The 19,386-nt window shown below is 43.8% G+C and overlaps 1 protein-coding gene across 3 annotated transcripts in view; it reads right to left on the bottom strand.

Annotated features, from left to right (window-relative positions):
* SOX13 (SRY-box transcription factor 13) overlaps positions 1-18,585 on the bottom strand; it is a 61,733-nt gene extending 43,148 nt beyond the window's left edge. For 2 of the 3 annotated variants that reach the window (XM_056844245.1, XM_056844247.1), the window contains exon 1: positions 18,486-18,585. The gene's annotated coding sequence lies outside the window, so the exon portion shown is untranslated. Of the gene's footprint in view, positions 1-17,421; positions 17,505-18,485 lie in introns of those variants that run through there. The other variant, XM_056844246.1, reaches the window with a different exon arrangement.
* Positions 18,586-19,386: the final 801 nt, after the last annotated feature.

The following is a 19,386-nucleotide window of genomic DNA, read 5'->3' as shown; positions in this document are numbered from 1 at the left end:
ATTGCTGTTTTCAATGGGGCTATTTTCCCCATTTTCGGGGAAAAAATTTTTAAGGCTTTTTTCGCTTTGCAGCGGCCAAGAAACTTCTTTGGGGGCGCCACTGTGGCACCTCAGCCACGCCATCCCCGGCTGCTGCAGGGCTCAGGAACGGGCTGTTAGTCCATAGTGGTTCACAGCTGGCGACATGGTTAGGAAATCGCCAACAAAATCCCAACTGACTTTCCCTTCCTATTTTCCAGGTGTCTTTTTTTAATCTGGTAACAACTAAATGATGTTGTCAGATATGTCAATGCCATGGCCATTCTTCATCTGCCATGTCTATTCAATCAATTCTCTGACATCATGTTCCCTGTGTGTAATTCAGTCCTCCTAATCCTGGTGTTTTTCTCAGAGCAGTAGTATTGACTTTTAAGTTCCATTTCTACTTTGACATGTAAACTAGTCTCACACACAACCCAACCGTTCCAAGTTTGAGTGGTTTAAGCAGCTTTTCATAACCTAGAAAGGTTCACTGGTTGGTGAAACTCTGACCAGTGTTATTTTCTCATATTTTGCCACTCGTGAAGCCCACCTCCCTCCAACCTGTCCTTCCACTGTGGAAAGGCAAGTCCTGAACCTAAGATGGTTTTGAGGCAGAAATAATCCTTGTCAACTAAATAATGCTTAGTGAGAGATGAGTTCCATACCATGTCACCTTGTACCTTGCCCACTTCTTGTGGCATACTACAACTTGGACAGCAAAAGAAAATCTATTAAAGACACAAATTTAAAGGGCAGGAAACACAACAGGAAGTAACTTATCAAACAGGCACTTCCTGTTGCAGGGATACCAGATAGGGTACTATAATCCTTATAACCATGCTAGGAAGCAGCACCATGAGGAGGCTTTGGACCCTATATCCTGTTTGCTGGCCCTCCAGGGCAACTTGTTAGGCATTATACAAGGCAGGATGCTGGAACAGATGGATTACAGGTCTGATGCAGCACCCATATTTGTTGCTGCGTAATGTGTAACATGTGTTTTCTTATGTGTTGATCTTAATGCTAATCCAGAAGCAGTGGCGGACCTACATTTTTGGGACCCTGAAGCATGAACTGTTATGGGGGCCCCTTCGCAACCAGCAACAAGGTCTGGGTAACAGCTGTTTTCTTCTTCAATGGGGTTGTTCAATGGCAGATGCACTGGTTCATTCTCTAATAAAGAGGTAGAATGTCATCAGAGGGGGACTCATTAGGATAAAGCGGTGGAAATCTGGTTTTTGGTGTTAAAATGCACAGACGAGACAAGTGCAGCCTGAATTGAGAATTCAGATGTCTTTTTATGATTCCAATTGGCTCTAGCCTAAGGACTGAGCTATAGAACTATTACCAATGAAGGATTTGAGGATCCAGCTGCCAAAATGTAGGCTATGAATAGATTCTGGTGAGCTCAGCAAGTCCATACTGCTGGGGGCTCGGGCGCTGCAAACTCCCGAGAAAATTTTGAAATTTGACCAATTACAGGGACATTTTGAGGTCATATGAAATGGATATTAGAGCATATTCTAAGGTCAATGTTAAGTACTTCAACCCATTGGTGCATGATGCTATCACTAAAATAGCCTTATTTTAATAAAAAACACTTTAAAAAAACTCCATCAACTTTGCTGAAAAAATTCACTCATTAAAAAAAAGTTGCTTCAGGGCCCCTCCAGGATTAGGGGCTTTGAAGCTTAAAATTCATTAGTTTCATAGTAGATCCACCACGGTCCAGAAGCCAGCTGTGAGTGGAATGGGGATTTGTCTGAGATCAGTGTCCTGACTCAAAACACATATCACCAGCCAATAGTTTTGTGTGAACGAATCTTATGGTGCAAAATACATTACAATCTTTAATGTTCATGCCTTCAACAACTGGCCAAAGCTATTCACATATTACTTGAGGCTAAAAGTTAGATAGGGCTATACCATGTTAGAGGTGAGATTTTGACCTAAGCCTCATGGATCCAAGTCCCATTCTGTGCCTTCTAAAAAACATATAATCCTCAATGGAAGTAAATGATTGAGCTATAAAGTCTTTCTTGGCAGATATAATAGAGGCAAGAATACAAAGGACACTCTACAGCAAGATTGCCCTATTTTATCCACAAAGCTCAACCCAGTCCACCAACCTTGTGTTGTGGCCTATCAAGGGGTCAACAAACCTTGATTTTGATACTGGCCTGGGAACCACATACTCAGGTAGATTGCCAAGGACTGGCAGGTACAATACATGATTGGTGGGTTGCATTTGGTTTACATCAGACCCACTCTACAGTAAGACTGTGGCGTAGTTGTCATGCTGTTTCCATCATACTAGATGCCCAGAAAACACCTATATACTTACTGATCATACGTTTTGAAAATTTTCAGAGACATACAATGTTTTCCTGCAGACTGGAGATCGACTCACTTATCAGTTCCTCTTGAAGAAATGGCAGCTTCAAAGGGTGGATTCTACAGGATCACATCCCTGTTGAGCTTCCTCCCCTCTCCACACTCTGCCCTCCCCAGGCATAGCCCCCAAATCACTAGGAATTTTCCAGGCTGAAGTTGGCAACCCTACTGAACACAGAGAAATGTCTAACGAGCAGTATTTTTATTCTTTCTTTGCCATTTTGTTCTTCAAATATCTGAAGACTGAACAAAGCTAGGGGCCATATTTCACACTATGCAGCAATACACTTGGATTAACCACAGACGTCCCACACTTTCAAGCCATTCAGTGCCATTTCACATGGCATCCAACCAGAACTCGGTACGGGCATATTAGATGATAGGGTTTCACAGCCCTAAGGTATTGCTGGATTCCAAATCCTAATCTAAAGGTGCTTCCACATGTGAGCTTATTTTTTTAATGGTTTTTAATGTAAATGTAAAATCTGTATTGTGGCAAACACATAGGATTGGTTCAATAGCGGCATCAAAGTTTCACAGAAGAAATGAGATAGGCTACTCCTGTGGCAGCACATACGATCCTAAAGCAAAATAAAAAGCCTCGCTGTTGCATTGTATCTTAATAGTCCAAAATGATAACCAAACTTACTGTGTGTTGCTCTTCATCAGAGATATATCATCTCTACATCAATTTGTATTAAAATATTCCTTGTGGTATTCTTTATAAAGCATACACTTACTATCATTTTGGACAATAGATATTCAGAGTACTCCAATGCCTCTCCCCCTTTTGCCTGCAGAGCTGCACCACCTGGGTGTGTCGCTCATTATTTGTAAGGGTCCATCCTTTGATTTAGTGCACTGGATAGAACTAAGAAAGTGTCCCAAGGTTTTGGAGGAAAAAGAAGTTTCTTTTATTGCAGAGCAATAAAACTGCAGAGTTGCAAGGGAGAACTTTTTTTGCTCTGCATTGTTTGCTGCAAGCTTTCAGTTGCGCGCGACCCACCCTAAACTTTAGGAAGAATGGCATTTGTTTTGTTCTCCAACTCTGGACAACAGACAAGAGACTCTTTGTGTCTCTCAGACTCCTGAGGCACCTGTTCCCACATCACTCCATTCCTCACAGTGTGCCCTTATTTATCCCAGCGTGTCCTGCTGTCTGTTGTCTCCAGCAAACGGCTTTGGCAGCCCCTTCCTCCACCTGCCTTAATCTGGCACCCAGTTCCAAGCAGAGGCTGTGGGCAAGCCACAGTTGCTCTGCATGCACAGAGCTATGTTTATTTCAGGCATTTGTTCTGGGGAGCACATGGCACCAGGGCACAGAAATGGAGAGGGAGGTGAGCAAGTGAAAGCATTCCACACTGGCCTGGTAAATTGGCACCAAACTAAGAAACCCCTAAAGATGCACAGCTGCCACAAGTCAACAACAGCTCTGGGACTCAGAAGACACACTCTGAAGTTCCCAACAACCTGGAGAAAGATGTCCTGTCCCTTTAAGAGAGCCTTTAATGTAGAAATGGACAGCTGAAGCTTTTCATGGCTGGGAGGTAGGTAATATCACCTAGTAAATAACATTCCATTAAGCCTCTGTTAAAGGGAAAGAACACTTTTTCTCTAGGTTCTTGGTAATCCTGTCTGAAGCCATATATCCTGATGATCCAATCAAACTTCAGAAGCTTTTACCCTGATGTAGATTCAACCGCTAAGAGTCTGAGCTATGAATCTGAAAGTCCCCAGTTCAAATGCTGTCTCTGCCATCAACTTGCTAGGGGGATTTTGGAAAGCTGTTCCCTCTCATTCCTCCATCTGCAATACGGCGACATTAAATACTAGCAGGGCATAATGATTAGACTAGGACTAGAATCTGAAAAACCCAAGTTCAAACCCCCATTCCCCTTTGCAGTGTGTTGGACCTGATAACGAGTCACTCTCTCACAGCCTAATCTACCTCAAGGGATTGTTGTGAGGATAAAATGGAGGAGAGGGGGAAATGTACACCACCCTGACCTCCTTGGAGGAAGGATGGGATAAAAATGGACTAAATGAAGAAATACAGACCTACCTTACCAGACTGTTGTAAGTATATATGCGTGGGAAGTGCTTTGGCTACAATAAAGAACTATAAAATGCTAATAGATATTATTCCAAGAGCAGTCTAATCTCAGCTCTCAAAAACATGGCAGCTCAAACATAAGCACATTAAAATCTTGAAGCGAAAGTATCCAGAGGTTGTAATCCCAAGAAGAAGCCTCGTATAGTTGCTGTCACTCTGGGCTCTAGCAAATACATAAGTATCTCATACAGTGAGAGACAGCTGTCACTTTGGTGTAAAATGTTAGCATATTATTTTGTGAGGGTACAGTTAGATGACTCCCAATATTGCACCGCAATGTATCACAGTGCATCAGAACCATCACAATGCCAGGAAAAGTTACTATACTGAACAGTGGCATGATGCAAAACTGTTACACAGCACAGAAATGAGCAATTACTGGGAATATCATAATGATACACCACCTTCCTAATGGCATTCTGCTACTAAACAGTCACAAAACCTACTCATCTACTGTTTGGTAGTAAGCTGTAGATAATTGCAACTGGCATTCAGTATAGAGGAACAGACCTGCCTGGGGGTGGCAGTTGACACTGCTTATTTCAAAACATCAGTCCCCCATAGAAAATGATCACCACCACCACAATGCTGTAAAACACATGGATATTCTTTGTTTGTTTTTCAACGCCAAAATTCAAAAGCTTTCACTCTTCTAGAAATTATTATAGAAAAATTACTCCTTCTGCCCCAACCCTTTTCCATTCAGTGATGTTAGCACTCTGCCGTAGCTGCACACATCTTGAAAATTGAGGCAGTAATAACCATATCTTTTCAAACTTTTCCTTGCTACCATGAAGGCTAGAAGGGTGAAAAAAGCAGGGGTCCTCAATAAAGCAGGTTCCGCAACAGATCCACGAGTCAGTGCAGTGCTTTGCTGCAAACACTGCTAAGAGATGCTAAGCATTGTGTTTGTGTAAAGTGCCTTCAAGTCGCAGCCGACTTATGGCGACCCCGGGGTTTTCATGGCAGGAGACTAACAGAGGTGGTTTGCCAGTGCCTTCCTCTGCACAGCAACCCTGGTATTCCTTGGTGGTCTCCCATCCAAATACTAACCAGGGCCGACCCTGCTTAGCTTCTGAGATCTGACGAGATCAGGTTAGCCTGGGCCATCCAGGTCAGGGCTAAGCCTTGGTAGCCTCTAAATGTTCCTGGGATTGAGGGGGCAAGGTTCAGGCACCCAAGGTGCTAGAGATCAAAAGCAGAACAAAATGCCTGCTCTCCACCCCCTCCCCATCTCTGAGCTGGAAGGATTCCTCCGTTACAAGCAAGGACAGCCAGCAAACAGCATTGTAAAACCTTAATGACTTTACACCACCAGGTACCATATTGTCCACATCCCCACTAATCAATCTCCCCTCCCCCTAATTCGGAGGGGGGGAACCCTGACCCTTTCTGGCTCAGCATGAAAAGTCGTGGTGTTCCTTAAAGGTGATACTTTAAGTGTGCTCAGCTGGGACAGCTCTCTTCTATAGACCAGTGTCTCTTTTACTGCCTGCTGGGTTTCACGCTGGGTCTTTTAAAAAGTCATGGCAATTTCAGTTTCTCCTCGACAGCTCAGATTCACAAAGGGGAAATGTGGTTAAAAGTATTTGTGGGACATTCATCCCACAGTGCTGTGTTTTACTTTCCAGTCCTTCCAGAAGTTTCCCAGTATGTTCTCATAGCGGTGTTGTTAACCACCTTGAGCAGGTTCTGGAGAGGCAGTGTACAAATTCACTAAATAAATAATAAATAGTGAAGGCAACCTCCCAGCAGACTTGTAGTCAATCATTTCAAGGGAGTTAATGCCACAAATCATCTTCAGCGCTACAAGCAACATGGGCTCTAAAGCGTAGCCAGCCAGCTTAGTTCTCAAAACAGACAAAACAGGTTCTTAGCATGTGGCCAAGAGTCAGTCACTTTGTTTTACCACACAGTGAACTGTACACGGCTACAAAACCAAGAAGACACAAGGCGGCTGAAGTTTGGGGTTTTCGCTACTCTGAAACCCTACTGATGTGACAAAAGAGTACCAATCCATTTTTAAAAACTCATCTATCAACATATATTTGCAGCAGTTTAAAGCAAGAGGAACTGCTGCTCCAAACAGAAAAATGGCAGTGATGGTCCAATCCTAATGGGTAGGGGGAGGTGTGGCGCTCCTAGGGACGGCGGCACAACTCTCCAGAGTTTCACGGGGCCACGCCAGCCTTTTTGCTCATAACCCAGCTCGAAATGCCCCCTTCTACACTGAAAATGCCCCCTTCGATGTCGGTGAGAGCCTCTTTGCTGGGAAAACACTGCTGGCAAGTCTGTGCCAGCATCTGAGACCCGCACTACCGCGCAGGTTTCTCAAGGCCAGCATAAGTGCTCCAGTGCCAGTTTTAGTGCCACTTTAGCCAGCGCAAGCGGCATTAATGCTGGCGCTGGGGTAACACCAGCTCCTAACACAATTGGGGGGGATCCCCAATTAGGATTGGGCTGCCCAATTCCCTCAGGTTATTCAGAAAAAAAAAATTATGGACACTGTCCCTTATAGGAATCAGTGATAATGCTATAACCTTACCATGTGTCTGTATAAAGTGCCGCCAGGTCGCATCCATCTTAAGGCAACCCCATAGGGTTTTCAAGGAAAGAGATTAACAGAGATGGTTTGCCGTTGCCTTCCTCTGCATAGCGACCCCGGAATTCCTTCGTGGTATCCCATCCAAGTACTAACCAGGGCCGAACCGGCTTAGCTTCCAAGATCTGACAAGGTCAGGGCACCCTTACCATGGGTTTTATTAATTTTATTTATACCCCAACTCCTTCCCAATGGGCTACAAAGCAGCTTACATTATTCTCCCCTCCTTCATTTTATCCTCACAGTATTGCTATCCCATACTGCCTCGCAAGGAATAAGGAAATTTCATGGAGGTTGCTGAGATCTGAAAAAGATGTTCAAGGGGATTATTTTGTTCAGAAACCATCATTAGCACTTGTTTCACTAGAGTGAGTGGAGTGTCTGTTTAATTTCCTATTAACATTGAATTAAAAGATTCCTATAAGACAAACAAGAATTCTAAAAGTGCTGTTAGTAATAACTCAGTGGTGAAGAACTAGCACTGAGACCAGTGTTGGTTACAGTAAAGAAAAAGGAGTCTCTTTTCAGGCACTTTGTATTTTTTTATTTAGAATATTTTTATGCCACCTCTCCAGAAACCTGTCTGAGGAGGCTTACAAAATAAATAAATTAATTAAAACCCAGCATTAAAAATCCCATCCCGGCATAAAAACATAGATCAGAAAACAGGCATCTTAAAACAACAGTTTCCAGACTAAAATAGTGTTAAAAATCAACCAATCAAAATTTAATCAAATCAAAATTTAATCAAAATGTAATTAAACTGTAATTACTGTAAACAATACTGGTCTCAACATTCTTCTCCTCTAGTTTTCTTTATGCCAACAAGGTATAGGATTTATTCATCCTTTGCTGTCAGAACATGTACCGTGATGAGCAATTTGCATGTACTTCACACCTGTTGTTATTTGAAGAAAATCCTCTTTAGAGATGCTTCTTCAATCAGTTTAAACCTAGATTACAGCAACTGAACCTATATTCATTCAAATTTACATCCCTGTGCTAAAGTGACCGGTCTTAAGAAGACAATGAAGATGCAGAAACACAGTGATTTAACTAAACCTGTTTCAGCCTCTCTTACACTTCAGCAGTTTAATGTCAACAGGGCCAATTTTAATATTTCTGAGTTTAATTTTTAAATTATTTTATTTAAATAAGACAAATCTTTCTGCCACCCTACCTAAAGATCAGTTTAACTTGTTTGTTCTAAGCCTGTTTGAAGTCTCTCCCCCTCTCACTAACTAACCAATCAATTAATCAACCTTTCCTGTGGAAATAAACAGTGGTTTATCAATATACTTTTAAATAAAAAGGTGAATTATTCTTCCATCTACTCTCACAGCTTTAAAACTAGGTTCATCAGTTTGGTTTAATAGGGAGATAGAAAAGAGTACAATGCAGATGTCTGAGTGTCGTCTCGCATACAACATGACCATTCTATGAAGTCTTAAGTAGCCATGTGATGCTCTCAAACAAAGATCTTCTTTGCATCTAATCAAGTGGGCTCTAACTTATGAAAGCTTATGCATCAATAAATCTTTAGTGCCAGCATCTCTCTCTCCTTAAAAAAGAAAAGGAACAAATCTCCTAAATTGTCTGCCAGGCAACAGGGTCTGCTCATAGGCTTCATACGCCCAAGGCTCTATAAGTAAAGTATGTTTATGCATCATAATTATGGGCATAGTAGCCTGCTGACCTCTTGCTTAGTGTGTGAATTACTCAGGGGAGAATAGAAACAAGCCTAATTTTTATCATTGTTACCATTTACCCGACAGGGATTAATTTCTAAAAAGTGAGATGCAAGGGCCTGAAAGCCAAGCTGTTGCTCTGAAAGTCCTGTGCCTTAATCCGAAATGTGTTGGGACAGGCTGCAGTTATGCAACCATGGAGAGAAGGCACTCTGCACACATCCGGAAGGCACTTTGCTTGGCTATTGCTTCCCTTATTCCTGGACTTGGCTCAAGTATTGAAAACAGATCCCATGGCTGAGCACCAGCAAGCCCTGGCACAAATTAAGGCCCAACATGTTAAGCTGGAAGGGCTGAAGGGGAAAGTACCATAAATTATCAGAAAGGGATTAGACCTTACAACATGGCTTAACTCTGACATTTTGGCTGGTTTCCTAGAGAAAATGTTAGATGGCACATACATTTTCTTGTCTTGCGGGCTCTTTGGCCTGATCTCCCATATCTTATCCAACCTGCCTGCCTCTGAAAATGGGTGTCCCCAGTCACACAATCTAGTTAAACAGCCCACCACTTCTGGGTTCCTGGCTCTTCTCTGCATACTCTGGCCCAAATGGATGCTGTTGCTCATTCACATTTATTGTCAGTCGCTACACTCTTTCTTTGCCTCAGCTGTTCTTGAACAGCAGGAAGCACATGGGACAAACGTTTGACTTGGAAGGGAATTCTCTTCCATCTTCTGCTGCAGCAACAAGTTTGCTGCCCACAATGCTACCTTACTTTGCATGGCCTATTGACCAAGCTATTCCTAGCCGATAACAAACTACTGTTCACTCTAACAGGTGTATTTGTGCTTTTCATTTTATTTGATGTAAAAAAAACCTAAGGATCTCAACCCAACTAAAGAATCACAATTATTGATTCATCTAAGAGTTTTACTAGATTAATTAATTAACTGCATCTGCATATATCTGCATAGGAATTTAAAAAAACTTCTGAGAACAATGCATGCTTTCCTTGATTCAGGCGACATCATGTTTGAAGAATCATTTCCTCAAACAGGAAGAATAGGAAATGCCTCTTCTAAGATAGCGACTTCCACCCACAGTCTTTGTAATTTAAAATAACTTTTTCTAAATTGCCTATTTAATCACCTTTGTAGTCACTCTTACGGTTTAAATAAATTAAGCTAATTTACAGTGGGCTAACAGTGCAAGCCTAAACAAAATTATACTCTTCTAATCCCATTGGCTTCAGTGGATTTTCAAGAGTATAACACTGTTTATCACACTATAAATGGCGCAGCCATATTTAAAAAGGTAGGCAAAACTGCAGCTGCGATAGCCAGCTACAAAAAATATATAATTACCAGCTTGTGTCCAGTATAAGCAGTAGTAAGAACATAATTGCTGACTGTAGTTGTTTGTGGCTGTCAATTTTATTCCTTACCAGTCTAATGTGTGGATAATGGAAGTTGTTAACAACCAAAAAGACTTCTGCAGACATTAGGTTGGCATTCCATTCAGCATGAACATGCAGCCTTCCAGCTGTGTATACGTGTGTGCAGGTACCAAGATACACCTGGTACATGCGATCGGGTAACACGTGAATTGGGCAGCACATGGGTTTTCCATGTGGGCACAGCTTCTATACACAATTGTGCAAATAGTGCTCATGATATACATGGTTGGTGAGCTCTCAATATGGATGGAATGCCAATGTAACAGCTGCAGAGGGTTGTAGATATCTGGTAATTAACCATATACTCCTGAGGATAAAATGGAGAACAAAACAATATAAGCCACATTGGGTCCCCAATGGGCAAAAATGCAGAGTATAAACTAAATAAGTAAATAAATAAATGTTTATGTATATTCAGAGAAACTATGGGTTAGCCATAAAAAAATAAAAGGAAAAAAGACCTTAGCCTCAGTTAGCTTCCAAAAAGCTATTGAGAGTGCTGGCCCACTGCCCAACAGCATTGATACAATATACACTCTGAAGAATGTAAGCTCTTCATATACTGTATTTTTTCAGGCGGCTGCCATACATTGAGAGGGGGTGGAGACACACTTCACAAGCTACAATGGATGCATGTCATCTTATCAGAGGAAGTATCCCTGTTTGGTCCTTAATATTTGGATACCAGGATGATGTGAGAAGGGAAGGCAGTAAAAAAAAAAAAAGCATGACAGAGAAGGCAGAATCCTTTGTGTCTGGGTAGAAGAGAGGTTTTGATTGACTCTTATTTTGATATTTCTCCCCCCAAATACAGCCTGCTGAGCATTTTTTCAATGAAAACAGACACTAATTTCAAACCCTAAAGTACCACTATCATCCTCATTCAGCCATGCATGCAAAATTCCAGTCAATTGCTTTTATCCCCTTCCAACAGTGCAAGTGAACCACTGAAAGCTCCTTTCACAATTGCTGATCATCATAAAAGGTTATAGGCCATTAGACTGCACAAAAAGACCAGTAAACATTCTTCACATTTCCTTCACCCAAGGCAATTCTAAACACTGTTTCATTTCATGGTGCAGCCACGGAATACAGTGACAGAAAAAGGGGAGCTTGATAAAAAAAAAGGTTCCACACTGTGACACACATTAAAGGAGAGCATGAATGGTAAGGGGGTATTAAGAATTTTAGATCCATACCAAATTTCAAATGTAGCTGAACATCAGGGGTTGGACAGAAGAATGTGATCATAGCAAGGGGAAAGCAGAGAGAAGGAGAAGATGGAACTCCTTTTTTTCAACAAAGTGAAAACTGAGGCTGGTCTTTAGCTAAAACAGGGTTTAGTAGAGAATATCTCCTTCTGCATACTGTGTTGTTTGGTCCATAATCCAATAGTTAAAGCAAGCAAGATAAACCACATGCTAAAGCAAGACAAGCATTCTCTAGGTCACCATCCACACCTTGGTATGTATTTCTTTAAAACATTTCTATCCCAACGTTCTCCCTAAGTGGATGAGATGGATAGAAGAGAGGTTCTGATTGGCTTCTGTGAATCAGTAGGATTCCAAGTGCAAGCATGGCCCATCCATCAAACCTTCCCTGGGGTTATCTTTGTTTTTCAGTACCAGTTGGCCTGAACAGACCCATTGTAAGATATTCACTCCAATCATTCCATTCCTCTCTTTATTCCATCTTTATCACTAGAAGACCCAGTTCAGACCAAAGGCCATTGTTAGAACTGGAGCTGTTCCAGGTTTGGACATATGGTGTTGAAACAGGTGTATTATCCATAGAATATGAGCATTGCTTGGGGAATTGGGAGAAGAGGGAAAGTTTTCAAATAACAATCCAAACCTTGCAGCTTCCAGCAAGGCTAACTTTCCTCCTGCTTGAAATAAAAGGCCTTTGAACCCAACAGCTTCACAGCCAAAAATCCAATTATTTAAAAACTCATTAGCACAAAGGAAACAATCTGGTCAGAGGGGTACGCAGCTTGCAGTGAAGTTAGCAGCAGCACACTTTCTCTTTGCATAGCAGGAAGTATATTTCAGTGAGGCAGTCTTCAAAGTGAGGGAAGGGGGTCAAGAGAACCTATTGATTTCTCGCTATGCGAAAGAACCTGCATTCAAGTAGTTGGGTGGTGAGGATGGCTGACATCTCTCACCCACAGTCTGTCAGGCAGGGAACAAAGTCAATAAAACCCTGCCACCTTTTGCCTCCATAAACATTTCCAAAGATCAAGAGGTCAGGAACCAAAGACCCATCTCTGGGCGTTTCAAGGTATATGGGGGCTGGGAGATAATACTTTCCATTTGCCAAATGTTGATTCATCTGAGCAAAGGACAGTTCTGTAACAATAAAGACATCAGTAGACTCTGAATTCAAAGTGTTCATAAACTAAAGTGAGGCTCTGAAGTTAGAACAGGAGCGATTCTGGATAGGACACAAGCATGGGGATACATGGGAGGGGAAAGTGCTTCATGTGAGACCAGTGGCACAATTCTTACATTTTCTTGCTTCTGGTTCACCACCAATACCAGCACCATGTATACACCTTAGTCTACACAGATATTTTCAACTGGGAGTCATACAAGGACTGTGACCTTCCCATTTGTAAAAGTATAAAAATATTGTAACTATTAGAAGAACAAACCCTTCACGTGGGGAGGTGACTGTATGAAAAAGCTGATGTTTGCCCCAGGTCTCTACAGTGGGAAGCAGGTGCTTGATGTTACATATCAGCGAAGTGGCCCTCATCCTTTCACACTAGTTCTCAAATCAGACATCCCTCTCGGTCTTAGATAAAAACCTGATTCGCAAGACTGAAAAGCGAGGCTGCAGCTGGGCAAGCAACCAAGATTGCTAGTAAGGCCATTTGCTGTCTGTCTTGACCTTTGTAGAGTTAACACATCTTCTTCCTTGCCTCAGGGACAGTGTCTTGGGTGAACATAATCCTAGCAAGGGAAAAGTTCACCATTACACAGGCCAGGAGGCCATAATGCCATGAAGCCACCTCCACCAACCACTTGTACCCACAGATGGGGATCCAACAAGCCACTTAAATCCTCCCAGGTTTGTGACACACACGTACCCCAGCAGGATTTTTTTACTTTTCTTTGAATAACAGATGCATATACTCCATGCCATGTCGCAGTCTGCTACCAAAACTGTCCTGAGATTAACCAAGTAGTATTTTATTTTTAATAAAAACTTGTTGATCATTAAGATGACACAAGACTCCTCTTATTTTTGCAGTCACACATGGCAGCAAGAGGGTACTTTTTATAAAGGTCATGGTGTTGAAATTTTAATTGCCTGTGAAAGTTTAGGCTTTCTTTTGCCTGCCTCTTTATACTGCATTGTTTATTGGATGCATTATATTTCATTTTTCTCTGATTGTGAAATCCAGCTTATTGGATCATTGTTCTGCAATTGTGAAATCCAGTTTACTGGATGCATTATATTGTTACTTCATTGTTCTTTAATTGTGTAATCCAATTTTATTGCATAGTTCATTATATATCTCTTTATTCCATTGTTCTTATAACTCCGTAATCCACCCCGAGTTTCAAGGAGAAGGGCAGCTAACAAATTAAACTAACAAACAAAACAGTCTACTGGATTCAGACCAATGATCCAGAGGTAAAATTTCCTGTGTTTAATTACCAATTCCTAAATTGCACCGTTGTTCCTTACCCATCACCTGTTTTCAGTATTAAAGGCTAATGCCTATTGCAGAACTCAAAGATAATGCCAAAAGCTGGAAGTTTGGACAGCTGTCTAGGTAACGTCTTGAACAACATAAACCTAAACTCATTCAAGCTGTAGATTTACTATGATCGACACACTACACTTGCAGCTAAGCTTGTTGTTCATCATCTCACAACATGTGCTAAGCCTCAAGTTAATTACACACAAACTTCATGTCTGTCTCATTTTAATTTACTTACACTACTACTAGATAACTCAGAGCTGTACATGCAAACTCATATAACTTTGGTTGGGAAGTGGTCTAAAAATGCTAAATAAATTAATATTCGCCTTACAGCCATTTAATAATCTTTTCTTCATTGACAAGAGCTGCTTCAGTTGAATAATAATGTTCTATCCCTTACAGACATTTCATACCAAGGAAACTTGTGTGCATCATATTCATCACACATACCCAATAGCTTCTAAACAGTTATAGTCCAGGCGTTTATACTAATTTCTAATAATTCCATACACATAGTGATTTGTAAGTACCACCTGCAGACTACGGAGACAGTGATGAGCTAAGAATGTGATTATCAGTTTTGCGACACCAAATTTAAGTTGAAGCTATTGCTTTTGCATATGACACACTGTATTTCACAGGCCAGTTCTCACACTGTGGACCCTGTATGGGAACTGATGGAAGATTAGTCCAGCTGCATGGAAAACCTCTATGCCTGTGCCAGGCATGTTATGGCTGCCACATGAATCCACTGTGCTAGTGTTTCCAAGAACTTTCAAGGCCAGTCATGCAAGCATCCCCACTGGCTTTCCAAAAGGGGGCGGCAGCACATCCATTAGTCCCCAATGGGAGTTCTTTAAGGAGCCAAATGTTATAAACGACAGTGGGTGAGAGAAATTTGCAACTGGATGCTTTCATGTCATATGCTGAGCATACTTAAACGTTGCAGGGAAGACAGAAGAAGAGGACGTGTGTCTTGTTTCATCTGAAAAAGTCCCCTCTTAACAGCATGAATCCTGTGGCCACTCTTGCCACTACTGTGCACCTTTAAATATTACATGACATTTTAAAAACTGAAGATAAATTCAATGTAAAAAAAAGCATATGGGTGCTACTCAGCCCATTTAAATACCAAAAAACCAAGACAATTCAAAACTGAGAACTTTTTGCCTACAGTGGGCAGTGGGCTGTATTTAAATTCCTCTAATCTTAAATCTGGGGAGAGAAGGCAGCATGGTATAGCCCGATCTCATCAGATCTTGGAAGCTAAGCAGGGTTGAGTACTTGGAAGGGATACCACCAAGGAAGATTCTGCAGAAGAAGGCCCAGATGGATTGGCCCTGGGTCATTTCAACTGAACAGTTCTTTTCTCCCTCAAAGGCAGAACAACTTTTGCTGGTCAGAAGGTGGCTATTTGACTATGTGTGCTGAAATACAGCATATGTAAAATTATTATAATAGTCCCTGGGGAGGGTGAAACTGGGTTACAAATATCTGTTCCAAAAAGCAAAAGTGTCATCCAAAGACAGTCTTAGATAAGACTTGGAATTTAGGACTCAGTATTGTAACCCTGATGCTTTCAGACAGGTTTCACTATTTGGACCGAGCATAAATCACAAACACGGCCCCATCCTAGTGGACAAGCAACCTGCTAAGGCCAAATCCGAAATCTGGCAGGTTGAATTCTCAGCATGTTTATTTAGACCTGCCACCCTACCACACAGCACATTTTACAGTATATAGACTACATTATCTGGACCGACAGAGCCTTAAGCACCACATTTTTCTCTATAAAAAATATTGATCCCTGAATATCAAAGAAAGAGCCTTGTCTGATATACATGGAAAGAACAAACTAGAACAAAGCACAGGGCCAGTTCACACACACTATTGCAGAGGCAAATCCAGGTTTGCCACCAAGTGACACTCAACAGGGAACTGCAGTTAACTGCAGCTCCCTGATGACTATACCTGTATGTTACAACTGTATGAAAAGTAAAGGCTAAGAACAGGTGCAGACATCAGAGATGCCGTACACAATACCCTCTGGTACTCGAGCATTAGAACAGAGACTAAGCAACATAAGACAGGGTCATAGGAACATATGAAGCTGTCTTACGCTAAGTCAGACCATCTAGCCCAGGATTGCCTTCCCTGACAAGAGGAAGGTCTCGTCCAACATCTGCTCCCTTGAGACCTTCTAACTGGAAACGCCACAGAGTAAACGTGGGACTTTGCCACAGAGTAAACGTGGGACTTTCCGTATGCCCTCCCTCTCACAGGCCCTTCTGGTTCATGTGAGTCATGCAACCCTGTTTCAGACACACCTAAAACCATGAACAATGGGGGATTCTGCCTGTCTGTCAAGACTGCACCTGGACTTTGCAGCAATTTGGCAAGTTGCTGTTTATGCCACTACAGCCAAACGCATTATGCGGAATCAAAACTTCAGCCCTCTAATTATCTTCATTTACAACAGAACTGGTTGTAAGAATTATACCTCTGAGGCGGAAAAGAGGAGGAAAAGCAGCTGCCCTGAAGTCAATAACCAAAGTTCCTGTAACTGTGCTATGGATTTGGGTTCAGGGATGAATTTCACGCAATCATTTTGAAGCTGACCCCAAAGGCTGATTGGCAACTGAACTCCACTGTTTTCTCCAAAGAAGAAAGAGGTGGAAAACAGCTGGATCAGTTTTGGTTTACATCATGCCAGTACTGGAGCCCATGTTATGGATGCCCACCCACCTCCACCTTCTCACGCAGATGTCAAGCATGTCAGGCAAACCAAACACTGTGATCACAATAAAACAACAATCAAGACATACTTATTTTAAAAATCCATTCCTACCACAAAAGGATTTATGCTATCACAGAGTATAACACCGCTGTTCAAAGGGCAGGACAAAACGAGATCAGAAACAGGCCATATGATCTCCAGAATGTAGGAGGGGGATCTTTCTCACATGTTATTTATCAACATTTATGCTCCTCCTGCAAACGAGTGCAAAAGAACAGAGTGTGATCGGCACAGAAAAACTCCTTCCCCCTCACCAAAGAAAGCAAATCAAATTTATCATTTAAAAGAAGAAAAACTGAGAGGAAACATCCAAGTTGAGTTGAGCATCCCGGCAGCTCTTCTTGCAAATTAGAATTAACCTCTCTTAGCCAGTCAGTGTCTGGCTGCTTATTTTATAACATGCTTGCTGACCTCTGCTGGTGCCTACGACTGTAAGAGCTTCACCCTGCCTATCACCCATTGACTATGAAATCATTGTATTACAGAACCCCCCAGACTGCCTGGCGAGACAGTGCCCCTAGCCAGTTATAAATATGCTGTTTTGTTTCGGCCAGGAGGCGGAGGGGGGCAGGAAACGGGAAGAGGAGAAAGTGGCTCGGATTCTCCCTGAAAGGTTTCTCCCTCCCTCCCCACCTCCATCATCATCTCCCAACCCTGCCCTATATGATTAAGTTAGCCACAAGTCTCTACCTAAATGAACGTCTGGAGAGCTGAAAGATCCGATCGGGCCCCTGAACAGAGAAAGCCACAGAAAACATGGGAGATGGTGTAGGAAACCTGACGGTCTGGTTTTATTTCGGGGAAGGGGGGAGGAGGAGAGAAGAAAGGCTTTAACCCCTTCCCTCCTGGGACATGTTAGGGGATGACAGGATCCGATCTCGCCGGTTTGAATGGTGCCGAACGCGTCCCCGGGGCAGAATACCCCTGGAGGGGCACAAACCACTTGCTCCGGAGTAGGCGCAGCGCAGTCCCGCCGACCTCAACCGACTCACTTTCTCGGAAGCAAGTGGGTTTGAGCATTACAGCCTGCAGGAGGGGAGTCAACAGGGGCTCTTTGATAGGGGGGCAGAGACGGCTTGGACAGGGCGCCCCGCGTCAACGGACGCACGGGGGACACGAGGTGCGGGTTGGCTGACGCGAGCGCGGTGCCGTCCGTTTCAAGGGGAGCCGCACGGACGGGAGGCGACACATTGGGGGAGTTTGCAGGGAGAGCCTAAAAGGGCTTCTCCCCCCCCCCACCCCAAGAATCCAATCTCCCCCGAAAACCCATTTCCAGCGGAGAAGCCGCCCCCTCGCAGGAGGAAGACGGGAGGATGAATGAAGTTCCGCTCTCTTCCAAGGCAGGCACTTCTCAACACGCGCGCCCAGATCCGCGCGAGCAAGGCGCAAATCCGGGCGCGCGTGTTGCAGGAGGCAGGAGGGATCCCATTTCTCGGTCGCGACCCCAACACCACCGACGAGCCACAAGTGACTCGACGGACCCCCCCCCGTCGGACCGTCGCATCCCAGGGGGAGAGAGAAAAGGCTCCCGCCACGCGATGGACTCGCTCGGGACGGACAGCGATGTCGCTCCAGGGCGGTGGGGGGGGGGGGCAAAGAGGGGCGACGGCCGAGAAACCCGCAGCGGAGGCCGGGGGGGGGGGAAGGAGGCTCCTGCGCGGCCGGGTTGCCCAAGGACCCGGGAGGGGGGCACTTACGGCGCGGCGTCGCCGGACTCGGCGCGGCTCCCTCCGGCTGCGAGCTGCTGCTCCGTCGGGCTCGGCTGTTGTCTAGCGAGCCGCGCCGCCCCGAGGGCCGGCCGGACCCGCCTGGACCCTCCCCAACCCTCCCCGCCCCTGCCCTGTATACAAGAGCCGGCGGGGCGGTCAGATCGCGCGAGGCGGGCGGAGACCCGGGCTGGCTCCGGGGCGGTGGGAGGGGACGCGGGCTACTCCGGCCGGCCAGCCGCGCAGTTTCCAAGGACCTCCCCTCCCCACCTCCCCTCTCCTCCCCCTCTCTCCTCCCTCCCCCCGGGTCAGGGATGCGGCGTGCGCAGCCCTCGCTCCTGTACCCCAGCCAGGCTTTCTTTAAAAAAATATCTATCTATCTATCTATCTATCTATCTATCTATCTATCTATCTATCTATCTATCTATCTATCTATCTATCTATCTATCTATCTATCTATCTATCTATCTATCTCTTATTCACATTCATTGGTTCTTGTGGGTTATCCAGGCTGTGTGACCGTGGTCTTGGTATATTCTTTCCTGACGTTTCTCCAGCAGCTGTGGCAGGCATCTTCAGAGGAGTAACACTGAAGGACAGTGTCTCTCAGTGTCAAGTGTGTAGGAAGAGTAATATATAGGCAGAAAGGGGTTGGGTTGAGCTGAATCATTGATACTTTTTGCAGGACAATGATTCAGCTCAACCCAACCCCCTTTCTGACTATATATTACTCTTCCTACACACTTGACACTGAGAGACACTGTCCTTCAGCGTTACTCCTCTGAAGATGCCGGCCACAGCTGCGGGAGAAACTTCAGGAAAGAAAATACCAAGACCACGGTCATGCAGCCCGGATAACCCACATGAACCAATGAACTCTGACCGTGAAAGC

Source organism: Euleptes europaea, chromosome 2 (assembly GCF_029931775.1).
Source record: "Euleptes europaea isolate rEulEur1 chromosome 2, rEulEur1.hap1, whole genome shotgun sequence".
NCBI lineage: Eukaryota > Metazoa > Chordata > Lepidosauria > Squamata > Sphaerodactylidae > Euleptes > Euleptes europaea.
Note: the sequence above shows the minus strand (reverse complement) of the source record. Positions and strands in the feature narration are given on the sequence as shown.